This window comes from Sorex araneus, chromosome 1, assembly GCF_027595985.1.
Source record: "Sorex araneus isolate mSorAra2 chromosome 1, mSorAra2.pri, whole genome shotgun sequence".
NCBI classification, from domain to species: Eukaryota; Metazoa; Chordata; class Mammalia; order Eulipotyphla; family Soricidae; genus Sorex; species Sorex araneus.
In genome coordinates, this window is record NC_073302.1 from 224839178 (window position 1) to 224865588 (window position 26411).

Genomic DNA, 26411 nt, shown 5'->3' on the forward strand with positions numbered 1-26411 from the left:
GCACCCCATTTTAAAAAACTGAGATATAACTGACAAACTGACATATATTTATATACTACATAATGTTTCACATTTGTGTATTTGTGACATGCTTACCACATCACTACAATAAGTGTAGATAAATCACTATATAAACTTAGTTATTTCCTTGCAATGAGCTTTTAAGAGCTACTCTCTCAGCAATATTTTAAATATACACCACCATAATATTAACTTCAGTCATCATCATGTTGTAATTACATCCCCATGAAAGTCATTTTGTAACTGGATGTGTGCACCTCTGGACACCCTTTACTCATTGCACTATACCCCAGCCCTCACTTCAGGTAACCACCAATCTATGAACTTAGGTTTTGTTTTTAGACTCAACATAAATGAGACCACACAGTATTGTCTTTCTCTTATTCACTTAGTACAATGCCCTCAAAGTCTGTCATGTAATTGCAAATGGCAAGATAGTATTCTTTTCTTTTATAGCTAAATACACTATATTGTCACATACACATGGTGTTGATATATATATATGCAAATACATATAAGTCACAATTTGTCTATTCATCCATAAATGGACACTTTGGTTGCTTCCCTATCTTGCCTAATGTAAAGCTGCAATAAATGTGGGGCTACAGATATCTTTAGAAGTTTTTTGTTTTTATTTTCTTTGAATAAATGACCAGAAGTGAAATTGCTGGATAATGCTGCAATTTCATTTGTATTTTCTAGAAGAATTTCTAGTTTTTTCCATAGTGGCTGTCCCAATTTCCATTTTCACGAACAGTTCACAAGGTCTCTCTCCCTTTTCTCGCCATCTTTGCCAACATGTATTCAAGTGTTCTTTATAACAGCCATTTTCACAAGTATGAGGTTTCAACTCATGTGGCTCTGATTTGCATTTTCCTGATGAATGATGTGCCTATTGGCAATCTGTATATGATTTTTTAGAAAATATCTTATCAGATCTGCCCATTCTTAAAACCAGATTGTTTTTTCTATTGAAATGTATGTTTATTCTATTCAGATATACTCACTGTATCTCTTTTATATTAACCCCTAATCAGAGACCTGATTTTCAATTTTTTCTCTCTCATCCTGTAGACTGCCTTTTCATCTTGTGGATGGTTTCCTTTGCTGTACAAAATCTTTTTTAGTTTGCTTGTCTATTCTTGCTTTCAGTATCAGATCCAAAAAAATCATTCACCAAGACTAATGTCAAGGAGCTTATTACCTATTTTCTTTAAAGAGTTTTATGGGTTCCAGTTTGACTTTGAAGTCTTTAATCCACTGAGTTAATTTTGTGTATGGTATGAATCAGCAGTTCCATTTCATTCTTTTACATGCAGCTAATCAGTTGTCCCAGCACATTTACTGAAAACAAACAAACAAAACCCAACTCTCACTTCCCAATTATATATTCTTAACATAACTTTCATAAATTAGCTGATCTTATATACATGCCATTATAAGTTCCTAAAATTAGTGAAGGAAAATAAAATACCCATGCATACAAGACTAAAAATTATATTAAAAATTATAATTTGATAACTGAAAAAGAACATTTCTTTCATTCTATTATATAGTAACACTGTCTTGGTTGACAGGTATGGCTATAGATTGAGAAACATTACTTCACGATTCTCATTTTTTTAATACACTAACATATCTTCTGACACAACACTAAGATCACTACTTCTAGGAGCACCAATGACATTAGATAACAATGAAAAGTTTTAGGAAGTTAAATTACAATTGAAAAGCAGGCATAATTCAAAGTCATCCCATCAGAAGATCTGGTAATAATAACAACAAAATCAAACCATAATTCAGTGATAAATTTAAACCCTATTGTGTCTTGATATTTGTGTTACATTGCACAAAAATTGTGTTTTTATAGTTAAAAATGCAAAGACATTTTCTTTAACCTTTCCTCCTGCTCCACTTCTACAACCACCACTATAGAAGTATCCATTTAGACTCTTCCCTGAGCGGTTTGAGATTTTCTAGGAGATTGTTACATAAATAAAATGACATATTCTGGTCAGTGTTCTGTTTTTTTATGTAAACTATCTTAATACTTTCCTAAGGAAGCATATATATTCATATATATGTACAAAGAATGTAATATTATTTGGTAAGTACAAGCTACCGAGAGTATCTAGTCTGCATGGCAGAGCCTGGCAAGCTACCCGTGGTGTATTCGGTATGCCAAAAACAGTAACAACAAGTCTCACAATGGGGACGTTACTGGTGCCTGCTTGAGCAAATCGATGAGCAATGGGATGACAATGACAGTGACATCCTATTTTAATTATTCTAATGCTGAATACTGAGATTTCTTCCAATATTTTTTTATACTTTCCCCTCTGTAGGGAAGTCATGTTACTCTATAAATGATATATTTATAAAGATATACAGAAATGAAGCCTCTTGTTCAGAAACATGTTATTTAAAAAATATACTGCCAATCATTTTCCCATTAAAGATAAAGCTATACTCTTTTATTCAGTAGCTTATAAGTCTACTTTCCTGTTTGCCATTAATACTAAACTTTTCCAATTTCTGCCAGTTTTTTTAAAGCAAACTTGAAAATTAACTTTGTTACATGTTTTATCCCATCTATGGCTTGCTTTTTAAAAAATGGCATCTAAGTTCTCTCTCATGAGAAGACCCTCTCTTAACCAGGCTCTACCCAATTGAAAAAATTTACTTCTAAATAAATTTATTGCCGTGTAGTTACCTCAGCTGGAAGAGTCAATTGTGCTACCCCATTACAAACTAGCTCTTTTATTACTCACTGTTTCTAATGTACTGAATTCTTCTATATCCATGGAGTTCCTCCTGAATTCTCTATTCTGTTCTTTTGATCAACATGCCTTGTCCTACTGCAAGTGGTAATTATTTTAAAATAGTAATTCTGTTGTATTATCTTTGATGGGATAGCTCCCCTTTGCTAAGTTTCCTTTTGAAATTAATTTGGTCATGCTTGTTTATTTCTTCGTTTCAAAAGTTGACAAATTAAGTTGTCAAATGTCATTTAAAAAAATCTACTGAACTTCTAAGATTTCATTGACTTTATTAATTTGCTGAGAAGTGTAATTTTATAGTATTAATTTGTCACCATGAGGAATACAGCATTCTTCCATATATTTAGATCTTGCGATTTTTTTCATAAATGTGCTGTACATTAAATTTTTTCAAGTAGTTTAAGATATAGACTTCTGCTTTCATTGCTTTTCATTGTTGGTTATTTCTAATATACAAGAAAAGCTAATAAATTCTCTAAGTTTAGGTAATAAATGGTTTACTGAAATCTTGATTCAAATCCTTTTCTTAGAGATTTCTAAGTACGTAATCATAACAGCAAATAATAACTATGATATTCCATTCCATCCCTTCCTTATTACTAGGCAGTTATTTTTCTATTTTGGTAATTAAGAGGAAGAATTTTTAATAAGGGGTTGGAGAGACAGTATAGGAGGTAAAGCATGTGCCTTGCATGTCATCAATCCTCATTCAAATCCCTGACATAAGCTCCAAATATAGTTCCCTTGAGCACCACAGTTGTGGTCCATTCCTCCCGCCCCCCAACAAAAATACCTAAAAACCAAACAAAAGAAGTTTTTGACAAAAGCTATGTTCTTATCCTTTAAAGAAGCACTTCTGCCATTTCTCTGATTATTTCATGTTTTTTATTAGGAGTTTGCAAAGACACATGAATTTAAGAAAATTAGCAACAAAGAAATAATCACAGTTATCTCATTAGCCTTAGTAACATCAATGTTTCAAAATTTTGATTCAGTATTATGCTCCTAATTCAATAAATCAGAACTCGTAAGCTTTAATTATTAAAATGTAGGCTCTAGGGTACTGGAGTGATAGCAGAGTGTGTAGGTGCTTGCCTTCCATGCGGTCAACTTGAGTTCAATCCTCAGTACCCAGTATGGTGCCCCAGAAGTTATTCTGAGCACGGAGCAGGTATGGAACAAAAACCAAATACCAAAAAACAAAAACTCAGGCTCTAGAGTGAGAATTCTTGGGTATATATCCCAAATCTTAAACTATTAGTTACAAGATCCTAGGATGTTATCTAAGATCTTTGTGATTCAGATTCCTAACTTTTAAAATGCTGGTAATTGTATCTACCTTGGAGAACTGTTTTAATGATTAAGTAAAATGACACTAGTCAAATCTGAAATAGCATCCAGATACACCGTGCTTTTTCACTAAATGTTGAAGATATATTAAGTAGAATTATTTATTGAGTGCCTTACATTTGCCAGGCAAAGGTATAGAGTCTTGCAGGATCCAACAAATTAAAGTTTATGGCTAAATATGGTCCTCGGTCCATTTCTATAAAGTTTTATTAGACACAGTCATACCTATTATTTATAATGTCTCTATTACTATCCTTAAGTTATTATAGTTATTATAATGTCTCTATTACTGTCCTTAAGTAATTTCAACAGAGTTGATTAAGCCACAGAGTCTAAAATATTTTCCATCTGCTCTTATGTGGGGGGAAGGCAACCCCAGCAAAACTGTTCACACTTACTTATGAAGTTCACAGCTTAGTAGTTGAGACAACTATGAACACTCCAGTATATGTGCAACATTTTGAAATTGTGAGGATCTTACAGAAATAAATGGCAGGTCTGTATTAAAGATCTAAAGGACTCACACAAATAAACAGAGGCAAAGAGGTATTTCATTTATTTTTAATTATTTTTAAGTGTGTGTTTACATCGGCAGAGCCTGGCAAGCTCTCCATGAAGTATTTGATAAACCAAAAACAGTAACAACAAATCTCACAATGGAGATGTTACTGGTGCCCAATAGAGCAAATCATTGAACAACAGGAGGACAGTGCTACAATGCTACAGTGTTTATATATTTTAACCACTAATCCTAGTGTAGAAATTACCAGAGGGAGGAGAGTATGCCATTATCTTTGTGACCTCATAGTCTGCCTTGGATGTTTCAAGTTTTTAACAAATGAGATGAATAAATAAAATGAAGGATCAAAGCAAGTATAGAATACCGGGCAAAAATGATTTGACACATCTGTCAAAGTTCTAGACAAAAATTTCCTATGGCAAACATTTTAATTGCCATGTTAAAGGACTTTCTCTTTTAATCTTTGCAATAGTCAATCCTATTCCTCACAATAGCCAATCCTATTTTTAACTCTTATTATCATAGAGAAATTAAGGCTGAAAAGGGTAAAATAATATGCTCATAGTTAAGAACATTCAATAAAGGAAGAAAAGTCAATAAACAATCCTATCAATGTAAAACATCCACTCTTTTATTATGAAGTTGGAAAATGGTGGGAAGTAGATAATACTATGAAAGAAAGACAGATGTCATAATTAACACCACAGGAATTGTGTGTGGTTTCAATTACAAAAACTGTATAATGATTTGAGTAAGTTTACGTCTTAGAAAATTTAGCCTGCAGGGAGTCAGAGCCACTGTACAACAGGAAGGGCACTTGCTTTGTACTGGCCAACCCAATGTGGGTTTGCTTCTTTGCGCTCCATAAAATTTCCTGAGGGTCACCAGAAGTGATCCCTGGAACCAAGAGTAAGCCTTGAGCACCACCAGGTGTGACCCTCCCGACACCCCTCCCTTGCAAAAGGACATTTAGCCTAAAAATAGTCGAAAAATTGGATTAGAAGAACACTATTATCAGATATATCAAATTAAACTTACAGATTTAAAAGAAGCTGCTAGCATAAAATGGAATTTAACTATGAAGCCGAACAATAAAAAGTAACTAGTCACTCACTATTTACTGAAGAAATTAAAAGAAACCTTAAACTAGTATTTCTCAACTGAGGGCAATATGTTCCCCTGTGGACTCCCCAGATACTTACTCCAAGGGGCCCAAACTAGAAATTGGTGTAGTAGGGCCCATGGCACAAGACCACAGGCAAAACTGGCAGGACGGGGGTCACATGAAGGAAATTAAGATCAGGACAGTCTCTGGCTAAAAAAAAAGCTTGAGAAACCTTGCCATGAACTAAGTGGTTTTTTTCTTCTTTTTTATGTAATCTTAACTCCCTTTTTTTTTTTTTTAATTTTATTGAATCAGCATGAGATAGTTACAAGCTTTCATGTCTGGGTTACAATCTCACAATGATCAAACACCCATCCCTCCACCACTGCACATTCCCCACCACCAATATCCGGGGAATACCCTCCTTTCTCACCCTCTCTCCACCTCCATGGCAGACAATATTCCCCATACCCTCTCTCTACTTTTGGGCATTAAATTGGTTTGCAACACAGACACTGAGAGGTCATCATGTTTGATCCATTATCTACTTTCAGCATGCATCTCCCATCCCAGCTGGTTCCTTTAGCCATCATTTTCTTAGTAATCCCTTCTCTATTTCATTTGCCTTCTCCCCTCTGCTCATGAAGCAGTCTTCCAGCTATGGGGCAATCCCCCTGGCCCTTGTATCTACTGTCCTTGGGTGTCAGCCTCATGTGATGTTATTCTATACTCCACAAATGAGTGCAGTCCTTCTATGTCTGTCCCTCTTTTTCTGACTCATTTCACTTAGCATGATACTCTCCAAGTCTATCCATTTATAAGCAAATTTCATGACTTCATCTCTCCTAACAGCTTGCATAGTATTCCACTGTGTAGATGTACCAAAGTTTCCTTAACCAGTCACCTGTTTTAGGGCACTCGAGTTGTTTCCAGATTTTGGCTACTGTGAACAGTGCTGCAATGAATATATAGGTACAGATGTCATTTCTACTGTGCCTTTTTGCATCCTCGGGATATATTCCCAGAAGTGGTATTGTGGAGTCATGTGAAAACTCAATTTCTAGTTTTTGAAGGACTGCATGAACTAAAATTTAAGAGGAAAAGTACATATTACAAATGAAAATACTACACGGGCTGAGTAATTTAAGAGGAAATTTTAAGAGGAAAAGTACATATTACAAATGAAAATACTACACGGGCTGAGTAAAATCTTAAGAACAAAATTGTTATTCAGAAGAGCTGTCTTAAGCAAATCAAAAGAAATTTAGGATATGTAAACATAATAAAACCATGAATTATAAATTACATTTAAAATTTTATTACTTAAGCAAATCTTAAGAAAAGCTGATTTTTTAAAAAAGTGAAATTACTCTCAGTAGGAGTGAAACTGAAGTAGCTGCATATAGCATCTATTCCTATAAAAGAGAGCAGCCTATGTGTATTTTTCTAACTTGTGTGGGAGTTACATCTGAATATGTTCTTGTCCGGCGGTACTTAGGGACTACCAGGACTATATTCAACACTGCTGGAGCTCAAACCCAGGGCTTCACATATGCAACATAAATTCTATCACTGGACACACTGACAGTACTGGCATCAAATCTTTTTTTAATTAAAGTATTAAATGTACTTTTAAGTGTACTTAAATTTCTGTTTAGAACCCCCAGAGAAGGTTTTTCCTTCCTAGAGACAAAACTAATCACTTGAATTTTATTTGGTTCAAATATACATGCAAAATATAGATTCTGAAGAAGGGAAACAAAAGATACTTTTTAATAGGCTGGCTAACACTATTAACACTAACAAAAATCTATTCAAATACGAATCATACTTATTGTTTTTCTAACAACTAGCACAAAAAAGATCTAAAGAATCAAGGGTGGAAGAAGAACACAAGTCAATCAGAAGTAATAGTTTCATGTGTAAAATGAGAATACAATCACACATCTGGCACTTATGCGAAAGATTTAAGAAGCACAGGGACTAAACTACGATGAAAGTTCAACAGGTAGATCTTGATGTGATAGATTCAGAAATAGTCTTTACACTTGAAAAAAATAAGGAAAACATTTTCACATACTTTCAACCCACTTTGGAAAGATTAGCTGGAATCAGTTGGAATCACTTGGACTAAAAGATCAGCATTACCCTACAGGAAAGGAAGAGAGGCACTGGACATGGGCTGCACTGAAAGTTTAGCAAGAATAAAAATAAAGCTTTTATATGTAGTCTCTTTGCCAAGAAAGCAGTTAAAAGTTTTGAGTAAACTCTAAATGTTTATTGGAAGCACACCATATTTACAAGACCTTGGAGGATGAAAGTTAATTCGATTTTAGGTAGTTCTTACTGAAAGAAAAAAAAAAAGTCCCCCCACCCCGTGTATTTTTCCCAGTATAGTAGCAGTAATATAAACACTTAAATAGTATATTTTATATACTTTTTCTTTCCCCACTGCTTTTTACTTTATATATATATATTTTTTTTTCATAGTTTCCTACCTCTCTGGGTACTCACAATATTTCTGTGGGGAAAAACAGGGTAGATATTATTCTCTATTTAAGGACTAGGATCCCTAAGACTGGAAAACTTTAAGCTAAGATCATATGGTTAGATGGGTGGTGATGAATTAAGATTCAATGTACTTTTTCTTATATCCAAGCAATAGAAACTGCTGGAATGACAAAATTATTTCAAGCATTGTCAAAAGAGATGTGGGAGATCTAATCAGTAACTTCTTAAAGCAAAATTCAAAAACCAAAGTTTTATTAGGAAAGCTAAATTCAAAAAGCCAAAGTTTTATTAGGAATTTAGAAAGGTTGAAATTTAATGTTGTAGTACCTTAAATGTGTGTGTGTGTGTGTGTATGTGTACATACACACATACATTTAGTTAACCAAGGCTGTGGTTTTCATTTTGCTATTCTCTGTGTTTGGGGGCCACACCAGAGTCAGTGCTCAGGCTGGCTCTGTAGCCAGGGGTCACTCTTGGTGGTGCTAAGGGACCTGCTGTACTATATCTCTGGCCCAATTTTAATGTTTTTAAGGACAGGGGAGGAATCCCTGATTTTATCCAATCAATTCTCAATCTTACATTCTAGTATCTAGTATACAGACAGCATGCCTAGTTTACGAATAGAATGTTTTTATACGCTACTCTTGCTCTCCTGATGACACTAAATATAAATTAACCCTATCCAATGGATTCATTTAGCCCTTACCTGAAATAGAGCTAAGCACTGGGTTAATGGTAGGCACAGGAAACCCAATGTACTCAAGACAAGACTGTCTTAGAAATGTGCAGCTACAGGGACTGCAGGAGAGTCCAGCAGGTAAAACACATCCCATAGGCTCCTTGAGAACCGCTAGAGGTGGCCCACAAAGCAAAAACCAAAAAAGATATACACAGCTATAAATTTAGAAACTTTATAGAGATGCTTCACATGTAAATGAATTTTCAAAATAACTCATAATTATGAATTCACCTTATCTTTAAATAAGGTTAATGGAAACATTTATTTCAAAGTCTTCTGTCTTAATCTGCATACAAACAAACCTCTTGATGACTCAAGTTCACCAATGTTAAGCACCAATGATTAGACTGGACACTATAACACAGTGCTCTTCCTCAAGTGACTGAGGAAGGTACAACTCTTTGTTTCTTCATTAATTCATCCTAGGCTCATGCTGTAAACAAAGTATCCTATGGCTTGCACCTCTGAGGTCACTGAGCTCACCGTACCCTAGCTTAGATTCTTAGGTGTCAATTCTAATATATGTAAGAACTGAAATAGGCAGCTGATATACTTAAACTTTTATAGATTCTAAATGAAGCCACTTGCAGCTATTTTCAGTGCTCTGAGGCCTGCCTCAAAGACTTGTTCCTTTATTTTGAGAGCTAGTCTAGGTTGGCGTTTATATTGTAGTTTGGCCACAGAACGATTACAATTGCCGTAATTTCTGCATCTCTTATTTCCTTCTACTACACAATCAGGGAAATTATAAAACACAGTGCCTAAAGGGAGAAGAAAAAAAATAATAAAACGGTGCCTGACATAGAGGAGGTTGGGTAATGTGGGGGGGGGGGGGGAACTGGGGACACTGGTGGAGGGAAGTAGACACTGGCAAAGGGATTGGTGCTGAAACTTTGTATGCCTGAAACTTAATCATCAATAACTTTGTAAATTATAGTACCTCAATTAACAAATTTTTTAAAAATAGAAATGAGAGTCAAAACAGACCAAACAACCCTGTATACCTATATGTAGTATCTTTTGTTATTGATACTAGACAACCTAACCAATTAATAGCCGAGAGTGAGCAAACTGCATTAGCCAAATGCAGAAAATAGCCAGCTTATTTTGTTTGGCCCTTGAGCTAAAAATTTTCTATTTTTAACAGATTATACAAAGAACAAAAAACTATTCAAGACACTATTAGCAGCCTGCAAGACTTAAAACATTCTCTAGCACTCTATAGAAAGTATGTTGACCCTCAAATGTTATTATAATAACAAACATATAGGATATATATGCTATTTAGATTACTAATATATCAAAGTAATATATAGTTCTTTCAGCAATAGGTTAAAAAATATTAGAGCCAAACTGTTTTGTCCAGGCTTTCCTAATCCTCTTTTGACCATATTCTGGAATTTGGCCAAAAAAAAAAAAACCCTACCCCTCTCATCTTTCTTCCTTGTAATATGTGTTCTTACCTCAGGTCTCCTTGCTGCATCTTCCAGCCTTGGCTGCCTGTCTTTTTTGAAACAGCTCTCCTTTTACAATCTAAATCCTTCCTAAACTTCAAGTCTGACTTCCTCCAAATGCCTTTAGCACTCACTGGCTTCATACTGGTTTAAATTACATTTGACAGCACACAGTTTAATAATATTATCTTATATTTTTTTACTAACAATTTATTGGACTAGTTATCTCCAGCCAGTTTGTCAAACACATGAAGGAAATAAACACACAGCACTGCTTTTGTATTTCCACTTTAATAATAGTTTATCCTCTACGCACTTGTCATCTCCCCAATACATCTAACATGTAGAAAAAAACCCAGCATGCTGACTAGTAACAGGTGATGAAAGACTGGAAATATCAAAGGATGACACCAACAAAGGATCTTAATAGAGGACCAAAGGCTACGTTCCAAAAAAATTGCCTTCCAACAGGATTGGCCAATAAATTCCCTCTAAAAAAAAGCAACTTGACAGTGATATGGCCATTTTTCTTCTTGCTAATGGGATACACGGAAGTACTAAAAAAGCTCAATAGAATATATGAATAAAGCACTGATTTTTATGGTATTATGAATTTACTTGCAGTCTTCAAGAGACTGCTGATAGACAAAAATCATTAATCTTTGAATTAACTTATTGGAAACCACATGGATATCTTGAAGTCATTGGCCATAGAGGCAGATTCATTCACAAAAATGAATCAAGAACATCTGAAAGGGGAAACAAATCTACTTCGAACATACACATGCCTCAGAAGTATGAAATAACTACATATTAGTCGTTTAAAACACACATAAATTACCCATGGAACTAAATTTAAAAGGAGCAATTTATAATTAAAGCTCTTTACTAAAGAAAATAATAGACAATGAGAACATTAAACATGACTGTCTTTTTTTCCTGGGTTTATAGTCTCTCAGTCCTGGCCTATGTTTCACTAGTCAGACAGTGGAAAACTTTATCCTTAATTAATAATAAAATGTGCTTAACATGATGTAAATTTTAAAAGGTAAAATTACTAAATGCATAGTAGAATAAAATCAATCAACCCCTATCACCTGGAGAGGAAGTGATGATAGAGATGACTCCAAAAGATAAATAATCCTAGAATCTGCTTATTTCTAATGAATATCATTAATCTGAGAGGCAAGTTACCTTTACAGTTACACTGTATGAGACCAGTGTTCACTGAAGTTTGTTTGCCTGAACATTAAATGATTTCCAGAATTCAGACAAAAGGAAAAGAAAGAGTTAAATCAGAAGAGCACACAGGTGGCTAAACAAACAGTAAGCTGCCTGGAATAAAAATTCTACAGCAAACCGACACAAGAGAACAGAGATGGTGACTGAAGGGAAAGGAAAAACCGGGCAAAATCTACGTAGTCTTACGTTAGTGCTGAAATATTAAAATATTAAAATGTTAACAAGATGACCCCCTCCCCCATCACCCCTTCTTTCCTGCTCAAGTTACCGGTGATGGCAAGGCATAACCCGGGGAGAGCTGAAAGCGACAACTCGGGTATCTGAAGGGCCACCTTCCAGTGCCATAAACCGTAAGGCGTGTATATATATGTAAGACCTTCGCATCACTGTTTCCCGTTAAACCTGGGTCTCCGCGGCCCCCGACCTGAGAAAACCAACGCAACCCGGAAAACGAGCCCTACCGCCGTGGTCCAGCTAGGAAACTCGTTCCTCGCGGGCGGTTTCTAACTGCTCGAGAAGAACAAACAGGAAAACTTGGAGGCGGCGGGCGCGGGCGGGCCGCAGCCTACCATATGGCCCGGCCCGCACGACCCCGCCGGGCTCTGGCCCCTCGGCCCGCGCTCCCGGACGGCGGCGGCGGGCGCGGCGCGGAGCCCGGACGTGTCCCCCGCGGAGCGCCCCGCGAGGGCCGCGACGAACGGACCTTCGGGGGCCGGAGGGCGGCCGGCGAGCACCTGGGCGGCCGCCCGCGACTCCCCGGGGCCGCGTCCGCGCCCGCCGCGCCCCCCACCCCCGCCCGCCCCGCCCCGCCGCGGCCCCCGGTTACCCCAGAGCCGGGACCGTCACCAGGTTCCTCCCGGCGCGGGGCGCGAGCGCATTCCTCACGGCGGCCACCCCCGCGGCCCGCGGACTGCGCCCGGAGCCCGCGCCGCTGCCTTTACCTCACGCGTGACGTCCTCCCGCGGCCGCGGCAGGAAGTTCAGAGCCGGGCCGGTGCTCCCGCCCGAACAGGTGGTGCTCCCGGGCCGGCCAGCGGAGCCGCCAGGTACCGGCCCCGGTCCCACAGGTCCGGCGCGCCCGCGAGGGCTTTCGAGGTCCCACCCCCCCGCCGCAAGAAACCAGGGTTCAAGTTCGGCGGCGGCCTCCCCGGGGCGCCCTGTCCGCCCCCCACGGCGTCCGGGAGCGCCCGCGGCCCCCGCCCCCGAAAGTGCCTCTCGGGCGCCGCGCCCTCCCGGCAGGTGCCCCCGGCCCCCCGCGGCCAGGGTCCCGCCCTCGGTCCCTCGGCCCGCCGCGCCCCCAGGACCTAGGGGCCGCCCCCACCCCCGACGGACTCGCGCCCCGCACTGCGCCGCGTCCCGCACCATCTGCCTAACGGTCTCCGCGTCCCCGCAGCCCGCGCTCACCTCCGGGCCACGCCGCTCCCTGGCCGACGCGGGCGGCCGCCCCGGCGCCGCTTCTGGGGGTTCCGGACGCGGCGCGCTCCGCCTTGGCGGCTCTCGGGGACGCGGGGGGCGGGGGCGCCGCGGCCGCCGGGCGCGCGGGCGGCGGGGGGGCCTTCCCGGCACGGACGGCGCCGCCTCAGCCCCGCGCCTCGCGCCCTCTCCGCGGGGCTCCCGCTTTCTGTTTCACCCGAGGGACCACGACCGCCGCCGCCGCCATGCTTGCTCCGGAGCCGGGAGGAGGAGCCGCGGCCGGCGCGCCCAGTACGGCTGCGCGAGCCCCGCCGACGGCGCCCCGGGCCGCGGCCCCGCACGCCCCCGCCCGCGCCCCGCGGCGCCCCGGCCCCCGCCCGCCCGGCCCCGCGGCCCCAGCCCCGGCACCCGGCTCGCACTCGGGGGGCTCGGCCGCCTCCTCCCCGGCCGCTTCCGAGCGGGCCGCCCCCTCCTCGCCGCCGCCCCCCGCGGGGAAACAGACCCCCGAAATCAACGGGGGGCTCGCGGCTGCCCCGGGGTGCACTCACGCGAGTCCCCGTCCGGGCCGGGCCAGACAGCCGTGGAGTCCCGGCTCCCCGCACGCCCCAGAACTTCACGCCAACAGGTGCTCGGAGAGACACTCCCCCACCTGCCCCCAGCGCCCGGGAAGCCCTGCGCGCGGGCGGGGGCGTCGGGGGCGTCGCTGGGAGGCGCGAGCAGGAGGACCGGACTCCGAGGGCCAGGTGGAAGCGGGGGTCTGGGCCCCAGCCCCGCTCCTCCCATCCAGACCGCGGAGAAACCCCCTCACCTCGCAGTGCCCCGCGGCTCGAGACTTGGCGTGTGCGCGGCCGCCTGGGCCTCCGATCGCAGGCGACTGGGGGCGCTGCAGGGATGCCGGGGTGGGGGGGGGCTGCACGCCGAGCGCCTCCGCGCCCACGCGCAGGGCACCCGCAGGGCTGGGGAGTGCGACCCCGGAAACCCAGCTCTCAAGAACCGGGATGCTGGTAGCCAGGTTCCTTGTGCTGGCTTTATTTCAGCGTCTTTTAGAATCGCATTTTCTTGGGAACTTTTTTTTAACGGAAATCTCTTTAAAATGTTACCTATTACCTGCACTCTTCAAGAATACAATAGTTACTGAAATTCTTTGTGCATGCCTGGCCTTCTAAAATGACCCTTAGTCATCACTGAAGTCCCAGGGAATCGCAGAAGCATATAGGCATATAGGATTCCGGATTCCTTTAGGTTCATTCATATTCTCTCTCTCTCTCTCTCTCTCTCTCTCTCTCTCTCTCTCTCTCTCTCTCTCTCTCTCTCTCTCTCTCTCTCTCTCTCTCTCTCTCTCTCTCCTCTCTCCTCTCTCTCTCTCTCTCTCTCTCTCTCTCTCCCTCCCTCCCTCCCTCCTCCTTTCTCCTTTTCCCTCCCTCCATCCATGCCCTCCCTTCCTCTCTTCCTGCTGTCATTTCTCTGCTTCTCACTTCCTGATTATCAACCTCAGCTTTTTATCCTTGGTCAATCTTCCTGTATCCTGTAGTCATTTCTTCTTAGCTTATATTTTATTCTTTCCCTTTATCCTCTGTTTTTCTGTATGACCCCAGGTGAAGACTTACTAGAATTTTATGTCCAAATAATGGCAAGATTCCTTTTCTTCCCATCAGTAAATAAGACAGCAGCACTCAATTAGTTGAAAGGTGAAATATTTTCATTGATGTTTATTACCAAAAAGTTCTTTCCCTGAGAGCGGTGTTTCATTTTCTTGACTTACCGTTTGGCCTTCTCCCACACAACATTGCTAGAAAGCTGATCTATGAATAACTGAAACACAAGTATAGATTGTTTTAAAATGTGAGGCTATATCATTGGATAGAAGAGGTATGTGGCCTCTCCATATTGCTGTCCCAGTTTTGTTTGGTGTGAGATTACATGATTTCCAAACCTTACTCTGAATTAGAAATGTCCAGTGTTTCACATCTAATTTTTTTTCTAAGGATAGAATCATGAAATCTGGACTTCAAGGCTATGATTCCTTTGTGAATGGAGGGGAAGCCCACCAAAATGGCAAATGTTTGAAATTATGTTTGGCACGTACCTATGTACACAGGCACAACATACCCACTTGTACAGATATAATAAGGAACAAAGTTTTGTTATTTTTTAAAGGAAACTAAGGTATAATAAAAGGATATCATTTAAGTAGATGTGAAAAGTAGAGTCAACAACTTGTGATGTGGTACAGTTGAGTCAGGTGAGGTCTGGGGAACTTTTGTACTTGGAAAAAAGTAAAACCACAAATAACCCTAGCACAGGCACCAGTATGAGTTCTCTGGGCATCCATAGAAGGACAAGAACTTATACCAGCTCTCAACAAGTCATTCCCCAGTATTTTTTTTAATTGATAAAATAAGAGTATTTTCTATCCGCATTTTTCCTGAGCTCTCAATACTATGATGACTTAGTCTTCCTTGGCTAGCCCCTCATCCTTGGCACCACAGTAATTCCCTCTTTCCACAGAAGCCTGAGAACCCCAGGCGATGCTTGAAACTATGGATTGTACCCACCCAATAATAGTATTTTTTTATTTATACATAAAATTTAATTTAAGAAAATGAACAGGGAGTGGTTAATAACAAAGAATAGAGCAACATACTGTGGGAAAAATATATAGGCAAGGTATCTTTTTCCAAACATAATATTATACATAATATTTTCAGACAGTAATTAGCCACAGGTAACAAACCATGGCAAGTAAAACTGAATAAGGGAGGACTTTTTTATATTCTTTTGGCTTTTGTACTGCATTTCTGGGTACAGTGTCTCTCCTTTTATTGCATATTGGTTCTCCCTAGCTATTAAATTGAGGAGTGCCTCACAATTCCATTTTGGTTCTTTTCTCTTTTCATTATAATCTCTTACTCTAAACACCACCCATACCAATAACTTTAGTTGTTTAGATGCTGATTTTTACATGTGTCTCTTGTCTAGATATTTCCCCTAAGTTCCAATGTGTTAATTGAGATGTCTGCCAAATGTCTCAAAGTTACAACTGAAAAAAGTTTAACTGAATTCATGAATGCTTCTTATCTTCCTTTCTCCTCAATTAGGCTTGTAGTAACCAAATCAAAATATGCAGTGACCATTTGTGTTACTTCCTTCACCATTATTCCCACAGTCATCCTAATACTAAGCCCTGGCAAGCTAATCTTCCCAAACCTCTCAAGTCAGTCTAGATGTTCCAATTTCTGCTAATATAATTTGGTCTTATTGCATATAAACTAGACCTCTCCACCCATCTACCACTTGCAGCCTTAAGTGTTGGATTTTTTGGCTACACTCAGCAATACTCAGAGCTTATTCTTGCCTCTGGGCTCAAGGATCACTCCTGACAGATTCAGGGACCACAGGTGGTGCTAAGGATTCAATGTTTCAAGGCAAGGAAGGCTGCACGTAAGGCAATTCTCTTTCTGGCTCCCAAATAATCTTTTGATATACAAATAAGACTGTTGCATCTCTCATAAAATTCTTCTGGATCTTTGAGAAAACTAGAATTCTTTTTCTTCTTTACTTCCCCTCGCCCTTTTTCCCCTTTTTTCTTTTTTCCCTCTGAGCCTTTCAAGTGGTGCCTGGAGTTGACAGGATCGCTCACAGCACTTGCAGCCCCACTGGCAGGGCTGCATATCCCCAGGGTCACACCTAAGTCCTGCGTTTTGCGGAAGGCTTTAAGTGCCAGGTTGAAACTCAGATCCTTGCCTATGCTAGGCATGTACCCCTGAGCCCTGGGCTGTCTCCCTGGCCCCAACACTAGAATTATTATAGTGGCATACAAGAACATGCAAGATCTTGCCTTTTCCAGTCTCATCTCATACAATCTTCCCTTGCTTCCTGTGCAAAAGACTTCTTTTCATTTCTCAACTGTATGGTTCTTTGCACATGGCATTTTCTCTTTCAACCATCTTATCTTTTATCTGAGGAAGGAAAGGCATTTCTGACTTCCCAGACAAATTCTAGATCCCTCGTTGATGTAAACTCTCCAACCTCCATGTACCTTTCCCTCCAATGACTAAACACAGCCTGTAACATTTTCATGGGTTGAATACCAGGTTTATGTCTGTTATTTCCTTTATGAGGAAAAGGATACATGTCTATTTTAGTTTACACAGTAACTATTTTATAGTAGGTGCCTAATGCATATTTCTTGAATTTTTATTTTCCTTCCAGAATTTAGAAGGACATGAACCATGTCATTAGATGATCTTTTTTTTCCCCCATTGTGGGCCATACTCAGCTGTGCACAGGTCCCACTGCTGGCTCTGTATTAAGAGACCACTCCTGACAGTTTTCCTGGGACCACATGGGGTTCTGAAGATAGAAACTGTGTGCAAGGCAACCACCCTAACTTTCTGTACTGTCTCATTGGCCCCAACTATTGGTCGTTTTTGAGAGGACAGTCTTTTATGTTTCATTTTTGTTTTTGAGGTACCCCCAGCAGTACTCAGGGTTTACTCCTAGCTCTGCATTCAGGGATCACTGGTGGTAGTGCTCAAAGCCATATAGGATACCAGGGGTTGAAACTGGTTTGGTTGCATGCAAGGAAGTACCTTACCCACTGCACTATTTCTCTAAACCCAGGGGACAATCTTCTGTGCCAGGAGTGGGAAAAGATACAGGAACAACCCAGGAGGCAGTTCTCCTTTGAGGTGCCATATTTTTGTAAGTCTTGTGCTCAGAGGCATTAACAACTTCTGTTCTAGAATTTCTTTTCCACAGTGTTTGTATAGTGAGTATCTTTTGAAGACAAAAAGTGTCTCCTAACAGAACAGAGGGAACACTCTTGACCATGAGCTCTTAAGAATCCATCCCTGCAGTGATGAAGGTTGTGTTGCATCCCATTACAGAAGACTAGGGGATTCCTAGGTGCATGGCTCCTCCATTGTGTTGTCAACCCACTGCAGATGCAGCCCCACACTGGCCACTCTATGTTGCCCCTGGGCAAGACTCAGGGGTCAAAGGAACTGCAGTGAAGTGAAACTGTGCTGCCTGCCTTGCCTTGTAATGCAGTTCTGTGAGCTCAAAAACTTTGGTGCTCTACTAGCATCGATGAACATGGAGTAGACTAAGCGATTAGCTTGCAAGGAATCTAAAATCTTGGACCCCTCACAGCTCTTGACAAAGCTCAGTAAATTGAAGAGAAATAAAGAGAAGAATCAGTCAAACAGCAAGTGGTGACTAAAAAGAACCAGGAAATGACTCAGGGTTTAAAGAAGCATTTCTTATCCTTTTTTGACCATGCCCCCTTTCTTTGTTGTGACACCCCTAAACCTACTGGTTGGCCCTTTAGTCTTGTGCTATGGTCCCCCATTTATGTGTTTTTGCCAGTAGCTCCCTTGGAATAGTGTGAGGTCCCATAGGTGACCATATGCCCCTCAAGTTGGGAGACACTGGTTTAAGGTATCTGCCAGGCCACTGATTCAAACCCCAGCGCTGCCACTCACACAGCAGCAATTCTGAGTCCCACTCTGTGATCCTGGGGGAGAGAGAAATGCTTTGGCGAAAAAGGTTAGTGAGAAAAGCACTGAGACAACAAATTGAGGTGGGAGTAAGGTGCTGACTGAATTCTACAAAGGGGTCCTAATGGATCACAGTTGCATTACTGTTCTCCACGATGTGGAGCTGCTGCCAGTGTGGAAAGTGAAAGCATTTGGTTTGAACGTATTGCAGGGAAAGCCACCGAAGATTTTTGTTGTCTTTGAAGAGTAGGATAAATCTTGATCTCAGCTCTACTGACTCATCAGTCTCAGGCAGGTAACTAAACCTTTGAGCCACATGGGTCTAGAATAATAGTACAGCGGGTAGGGGCACTTACCTTGAACTAGACCAATCTGGGTTCCATTTCTGGCATACCATATGGTCCTCTGAGGTAAGAGTGATCCCTGAATGCAGATCCAGGTGTAAGCCCCCCAAACAAAGAATTCACAAAACTAAAAAACATTGAGCCTCATTTCCTCACCTATAAGCTGTAGGATGACATGCCTATTCTGTAAGATTAAGTGGCATAAAATATGAAAATGTTCCTTATCTGCCTGATGCTCAGTAAATAAATGACAGCTATATGATTGGCATGCCTTAACTGTGATTCATGAGGTTAAGGGAGTGCAGAACTCTCCTGATTATTCATAAGGTTAATTGAGAAGGGACTTTGCCAGATCAACTCTTGCTCCAAATTATTGACTACTGCAATTGTCAGCTCTCACAATGTCTCGGTCATTTTTGGGGGGTTGGGGTGCAGTGGGGTGGAACAATACTTGGTGGGGCTCAGGGTTTCCTCCTGGTTCTGCTCTGCACTCAGGCATCACTCTAGGTAAGCTAGGGGGATCATATGGGTTGCCAGGAATCAAACCTGGGTTGACTGCATGTAAGGCAAACACTCTATGTGCTGTCCCATCACTCCAGCCCCATCTCCTGGACAATCTTAACTCCATGAATGGAGCAGCTTCTTCCTTTAAGTAAAAAGGAAACAAGTCACAAAAATTTAAAGCAACTTCACACTGAACATTGACCATTCCTACCATCAGGAACGTTTTACAGTTCATCATTCTCAGCTCCCGTCCTGTCACTTGTAGTTATGGGCTGTTACTCTAACATGAACCCTTTCCACATTTTCTAAATATCTGGTATTTCCAAGGCCATCTCCTTTAAATTACCTAAAGGCAGCTCTCAAACTCTGGCTAATTTATCAATACTAAATGATTTGACTTTTCCTTTGTATTCTGTTCTGTTTCACCTAAAGTAGACTTGAAAACTTGACTTTTCAAAATCAAAACATTCCATTGAAGTGATTTGTTAAACTGAAAATTAACTGTCCCAGGGAAGTCTTTAACTTTGGCTGAATAAAAATAACCTATGGTGCTTGTACAAAATACAGTAGTTTCTACCTAAAGTCTCCACTCTTAAGATTTTGATCCAGGAATCTATATTTTAGAAACTCTGATGAAGATTGTCTAGGGATCATACATGAGCCTCTTAGAGCAACTAGATAATCAATTTTCAAAATAAAATAAATTTTCTCTTTAAGAGCTAGAATTAAACTGGGATTGAATGAAATATTCAAGAAAACTGCTCGGTTATGGTCTAAGTCTATTATATTGTTTCCTCTTTATAGAAGACCAAGGAATTCCGTAATCACAAAATTATAATACTAATTATCCAAATTTGTCATTGTTAAAGATACAGTTTCAAAGCAATGCTATAGGACCCAGTCTTACTTCTTATCTTGTTACAGACCAGGACTTAGTGAATAGGTTCCTGACCTGAAGAGAATATACAATAATAGACAGATTATGAGGATTTTCTCTAGGTTGAAAGATTTTCTCTTTGATGTTTTGTACAATTTTAAGAGGCCCTGATGGCAGCCTTAGGGGTGAACACACTATGGTCATTATCCAGCATAACCAGATGACATATAACAATTTTAAAGACAAAAGAAGGAGATAGGCATCAATAAGTAGAATAGGCAAAGATGACGGGGAATTTCAAAAACATCTTCAAACTATCTGCTTTCCTTGTTGCTGTTTCAAAACAACTTATTTTTTAAAAACCAGAGCAATATTGTATCAAGATTACAATGAGATTTTAATCTTAAAAAAAGTTAAAAAAATCTCAGTGAGTTAGAAAATTAGAATGTGGATAATTTAAATGTAATTTTCCAAACTTGAGAAAATAATTCCTCAAATTTCAGAAGTAAATATTTAAATCAAAAAAATTTTTTGAGAACCACCAGAAAAACCAATTCTCTATTCTTGATAAACAGAATAATACATACAATAAATTGTTTTTAATTTTAGCATTATTGGCATTAATGTACAGAGACTGCAAAGGCCAGAGAGTGTGGGCCCATATGCATGACAATTATCACCAGGCTTTGACTGTCCCACCAGAAGCTGTCCTGTTCCCTCCCACAGAATTGAGAAAGCTGCTCTATCACCAATATATGGGGTTGTTAGCTTTGACTCAAGAAAGTGCATGTGGGCCTTACCATAAGCACACATTTTCTAATCTACCTTCTTTTTTGTCATTTGCTGCCAAAGAAATCCATTTTTGTTGTTGGAATTACTGATTGCTTTTGTTTGGGGTCAACAACATATAACACAGAGATGCAACAGGTATTTTAAAAGTAAGGCCAATGAAGCTGGGGCCCAGAGGGATAGTAGAACAGGTAGGGCTTTTACCTTGCTCATGGCTGTCCCGGGTTTGATCCCCAGCATCCCATATGGTCCCCTGAGTACTGCCAGGTATTACCCCTGAGCTTCACCACTTGTGGCCCCCAAACAACAATAAAAACAAACAAAACAGTAAGGCCAATAATGTTTTATAATGGGGAGAAAAAGGGAAAGCGTTTATAAATGCAATGCCCTTATGAAGTAAATAAAATATCAATCTTTGTCCTATTATTCTATAGTTTCTTCAAAGTCAACTTACAGCTAGAGAGATGGTACAGTAAGGATGGTGCTTCCCTTGCATGCAACTGACCCCAGTTCACTCTTAGAACCACATAGTCCCCGTTTGAACTGCTAGGATTAGTCCCTGAGCACAGAGCCAAGAGTAAGTCCAAGCCCTGAGTCCAGGCTATAAAAAACAAACAAAAATAAATAAATCATTTTGTGTCTGATTCCTCTCAGTTTCTCTTTACACTGCACAATAAGATACAAACTCAATAATATTTGTGTTGAAAAGACAATAACTCAAATAAATTAATAATAGGAATTAACATTACTAAATGAAAGTAAGATAAAGAGACTAATTTAAAAAACAATGAAAGATGAAGTTACCAAATAAGCACTCAGATTCAAATTAGAGAAGTTAATGATTTAAAACATTGGAAATGTTGTCCTTTTTTTCATGTTATAGCAGACTGAGTAAAAATAAGGTTGTAGTGACACACTCTTTCCCCCACCCACACTTAATTTTCTTTCAGATAATTCTAAGAATCCTCAATTAGCCTATTACACTACTCACACAGTCCCCCTCACCCCCCCTCTCTGTTTTTAGTTTTTGGTCCACATCTACAGGGCTTTCTGCTCTCAGGAATCACTCCTAGAAGGGCTTGGGGACCATATGGGGTCCTGGGGTTTGAACCCCAGTCATCAATGTGCAAGGTAAGTCCCATACCTGCAGTACTATGTCTCTGACCCTTGCTCATCCTTTATTGAGCTGTGTTTGCAGTGCTGTTTGCTCTAAGACCACCAACCCATGCCTGAACCAAGAGAAATTTTTTTTGGACACTATCTCCTGTTCTACCTATCTTCAACTTTAAAACTCCCCTGCACATTATAGTGAAGCATATTATTATATAATTTGTTTGTATCTCTAGTACTTAGGTGAAATTCACAGAATAGACAACATGTTCCACTATGCCTTTTCCTCTAACATGGGCAAATGACCTTGAAGAGAACTCTTCAGATGGTTTTCCCCCCTTCCTTTGTAAATAAGCCAACTCTTCAAGCTCTATAGGCCTGCCCCAACATGCTCATGTCCTAGGGCAAAAAAACAGTTTAAAGTCAAGCTATGGCCCCAGCAACAAAAAACAATTAGATCCTTTGGATGAGGGACTTGGTTGCTAATGAAATGATTTATTGTTTTAACTTTCTTTGTTAACTACAGAACATTGCTATTATGCTCGGCATCTTCCTCAACATGAAATAAGAACAAATTCCTCTATAGGAAGAATCTAATTTAAATTGGTAATCCAGGCATGCTTCATTTTGCAAGAAAGGCCTTCAATTCAACGAGAATTCAAGAAATATAGAAATATTTTACAAAGAATAACTTTTAATTAATGACAGTTCCAGGCAGGAGAGAGAACGTGAAGAATTGGAGCGTATGTTTTGCATGCAGGAGCCTAGAGTTTACCTGGCACCATGTGATCCCCTAAGCACTTTCAGGAGTGATCCCTTGCCATCAGCACCTAGCTGGGAAGTAGTCCTTAGAGCTGCTGGGTGTAGCCCCAAACCAAACACCCCAATATGATAATGGAATATTTTGCAAATTAAGGCTCCATACAAATAACAAATGCCTTTACATAACAGATTTACTTTTCATCTTATTATTATTTTTTTGTTTGCTGTCTGTTTTAAGCTCAATCATTTATATTCTTCTCTGGGATGCTGGGACTTCATCTGAAAACTACAGTTCTCCAACACCCTTATTAGGTTCCCTTCTATTAGGATCTGCCATTAAGGATGCACTAAGTAGATTGTGAGGAAGTGGAGGAACAGGACACACTTTCTATTTGATATTCCTGTCAAAAGATAACTGCTGCAAAATGGCATCAGTGTCTTCTGGTGTGTTTAGTACTAGCTGTGCCACATCCCTTCCTGGTGATCAAAGTGAGGCCACAGAGTCCGTTTGTTAGCATTAGCATTGGCCAAACAATCTGTCCCTCCCTTAGAGACTGAAGCACAGCTACACACTTTATTGTCCGAACAACTAGGTTTTATCTTTCACTTCTTTTCCACCTACCCACAGTCCCACCTTCACACACAATCTCAAATTTAGTGGGTATTTATCTACTTCCTCTCACACCCACATTTCTCTTTACAATTTTTTAATAACTATATGACTAATTCCTTGAAATAAACTCCTCTCCTCGAAAGCCACCGTAATTTCTTATTTTTCTGCTTTATCTTTGATACCAGATAGATTTTAATACCTAATTAATGAGGCCAATATATTCCTGCAAAAAGACAGTCAGAGATAAAATATTTGAAATGACGAACTCAGGTAAAATTTGCTACTGGAGTTCAATAAGGCACGCAACTAGTTGCTATAGGATGAGCAAAGACAGGTAATTTTTTTGGTTTTAATTTTATTTTATTCTCAACATTGTAATCAAAGGACTATTAGTCCCATTCTCTTGATGAGAAACATTGGTGCTAAGCACTTAAACATATGTTCGCACTTGAGCTGTTTAGACATACAGCTGAAAACGAAGCGGAGCTCAGATTCTTACTTTGGTATGTGTGACTCTGACACAGCATTCTTTTCATTATTCTTAGTTCAAAAGGATCGAAATTTGAGGTTAACCTTGAAGAACAGACTTCAAATAGAGTGATCACTTTAATGAGAAAGATAGCTAACCAACAAAGGTGTGCCTGGGGGTAGAAATGAAGTGATGCAATGTTTAAGATTGGAAGTATGGAGATACAAGACAGGAAAGGTAGGCTGGGGCCAGATTACGAAGCACCTTGATTGGCACATGAGAAATGTACAAACCACTTATTTTCAATCGAGGGTCAGGATACTGAAATAGCAAAACTGAAAGCTCCTTGGTAGCGTTGATTAATGAGCTTCATCATTGATATTTATCAAGACTTGTTATCAAAGGCTTTAAAAATAACCAATAAATTAAAACAAAATGAAAAAGAGCGTTATGGATTACTGCCATCAAACTGAGTGATTAGATATGTAATTGCAATTTGTCCGAATTTCTAGAGAAGTAAAAATTAGACATCAAGCTGAAAAACTGATAAAGTTTATTCTTGTTTCATAGGAAGTGGGAGGGCAAAACTTTATTTCTTGATTTAGTTAATTCAAAGCCCTAAAATAATTTAAATGATTGTGAAAAATGATTAGGTATTTTTTGAATAATACATCTTTAGGGGACAAAATGAATATTTAAATGATAAGCCAATAACACTAAATTGAGAGATACCCATAAGAGGCTCTCCAATCAGCCTGTCAGTGCTCAGTTACAAACCTCTCTGAAGCAATTGGATTCAAACACATTTTGGGTTAGATAACTTTGCCGGCTACCTGGAAATTCAACTGTCATTTATAACTTTGTTTCCATGGCAAACTGCCTGTGCAAGTTCTAAACACCAGACTTTCAAATTAACTTTTAGAATATAACCCATTTGCAACTTGGGGACTGCCTGTGCTTTGAATGTAGATTGTCTATTATAACCGGGGTTTTAACTTCACAGAATCTCAGAGGATTTCAAATTACTTAGTACCTCTCTTTTAAATCCAATACCATATTTGGGAAAGGAGGATTTAAAATAGTAACTCACCTAGTGTGAATAAAAGGCAAATACAATCACTTCCCACTAAAATTTTGATTAGAAAGAAAAAAACATTTTGTCTATAGAAATAAAAAATAAAATGATGAATTTTAAAAATACCCATGCATTGTATGTAATGGAAGTCTTTGAAGTTGATTATTTTAAATGTCTTCTTAAACTATACTTAATGACTTGTGGATATTTTAGGTAACATTTTTTAGACTGGATTATAAAGATTATTGCATGATTTTCCATTGATGTGTACACTAAAAGATGCAGGTAAAGATTTATAAATGATATATTGTATTAAAAATTGTTTTGTTTCATAGTGAGTTTTGTTGAAATATTAAATGCAATCAAAGTGAAAGTAAAGTGAAATTTATTAGTTACACAGGTGGGGGAGCTAAGGGGGGGCTAGGGGTGTGGGGGGGCTAGGGGTGTGGGGGTGCGGGGTGGAGCTACACTGTGATTCTTGGTGGTGGAATATGTGCACTGGTGAAGGGATGGGTGTTCGAGCATTGCATAACTGAGACTTAAACCTGAAAACTTTGTAACTTTCCACATGGTCACTCAATAAAAAATTTTTTTTAAAAATCAAAAAATAAAAATAAAAATAAATTGTTTTGTTTCCAAAGAATGACAAGCATATGGCTCAGGAAAAGAACATAAAACATCTCATTGGATATTTAGGTAATTTCTCTCTTTCGGGTATTTCTTTTCTCTTTAATAAGAGAATAATTGAAATAGATGAGATACAGCACACTAAGTACTATTACTCTCTCCTGTCAACTTGTACTTTAATGAAGACTTGAAGTTCATTAAATTCATTACTGACAGTTTTGAAAAGTACTCTATATTATGTAAAGATCTAGTTTTCAGTCAAGTAGTTAAACTAACAAAAGTTGGTTTTCTCATTGAAGGTTCACTTGTTATTTTACCCCAGAATTTTTGTTTACTTATGAACCAGATTGCTTCCTGGCCCATATATGACGTAAATGGGAATAATGCCATTTATAGTGAATTCTTCAAAACATGTCTTGCTAAGTTAGTAAGGGATTAAAAGCACTGCCAAGCAGCCAGACCCTGATTGCCAGTCTACAGTACCGAGTTTGCTAAGGAGTGTTGGGGTACGTTGGGGTTAGTATGGGAGAGGACCTAGGCAGAGGCTGACAGTCTAGTGATGGGTGTGCCCCACTCCAAGGGGCCCCCAGTGAAGACAGTCAGGCA

General features: G+C 40.0%; 1 protein-coding gene across 4 annotated transcripts in view; it reads right to left on the bottom strand.

Annotated features, from left to right (window-relative positions):
* FNDC3A (fibronectin type III domain containing 3A) overlaps window positions 1–14025 on the bottom strand; it is a 167602-nt gene extending 153577 nt beyond the window's left edge. Inside the window, exon 1 of one of the 4 annotated variants that reach the window (XM_055133520.1) lies at window positions 13943–14025. The gene's annotated coding sequence lies outside the window, so the exon portion shown is untranslated. Of the gene's footprint in view, window positions 1–12548; window positions 12618–13125; window positions 13338–13682; window positions 13701–13942 lie in introns of those variants that run through there. The other 3 variants (XM_055133530.1, XM_055133512.1, XM_055133526.1) reach the window with 3 other exon arrangements.
* Window positions 14026–26411: the final 12386 nt, after the last annotated feature.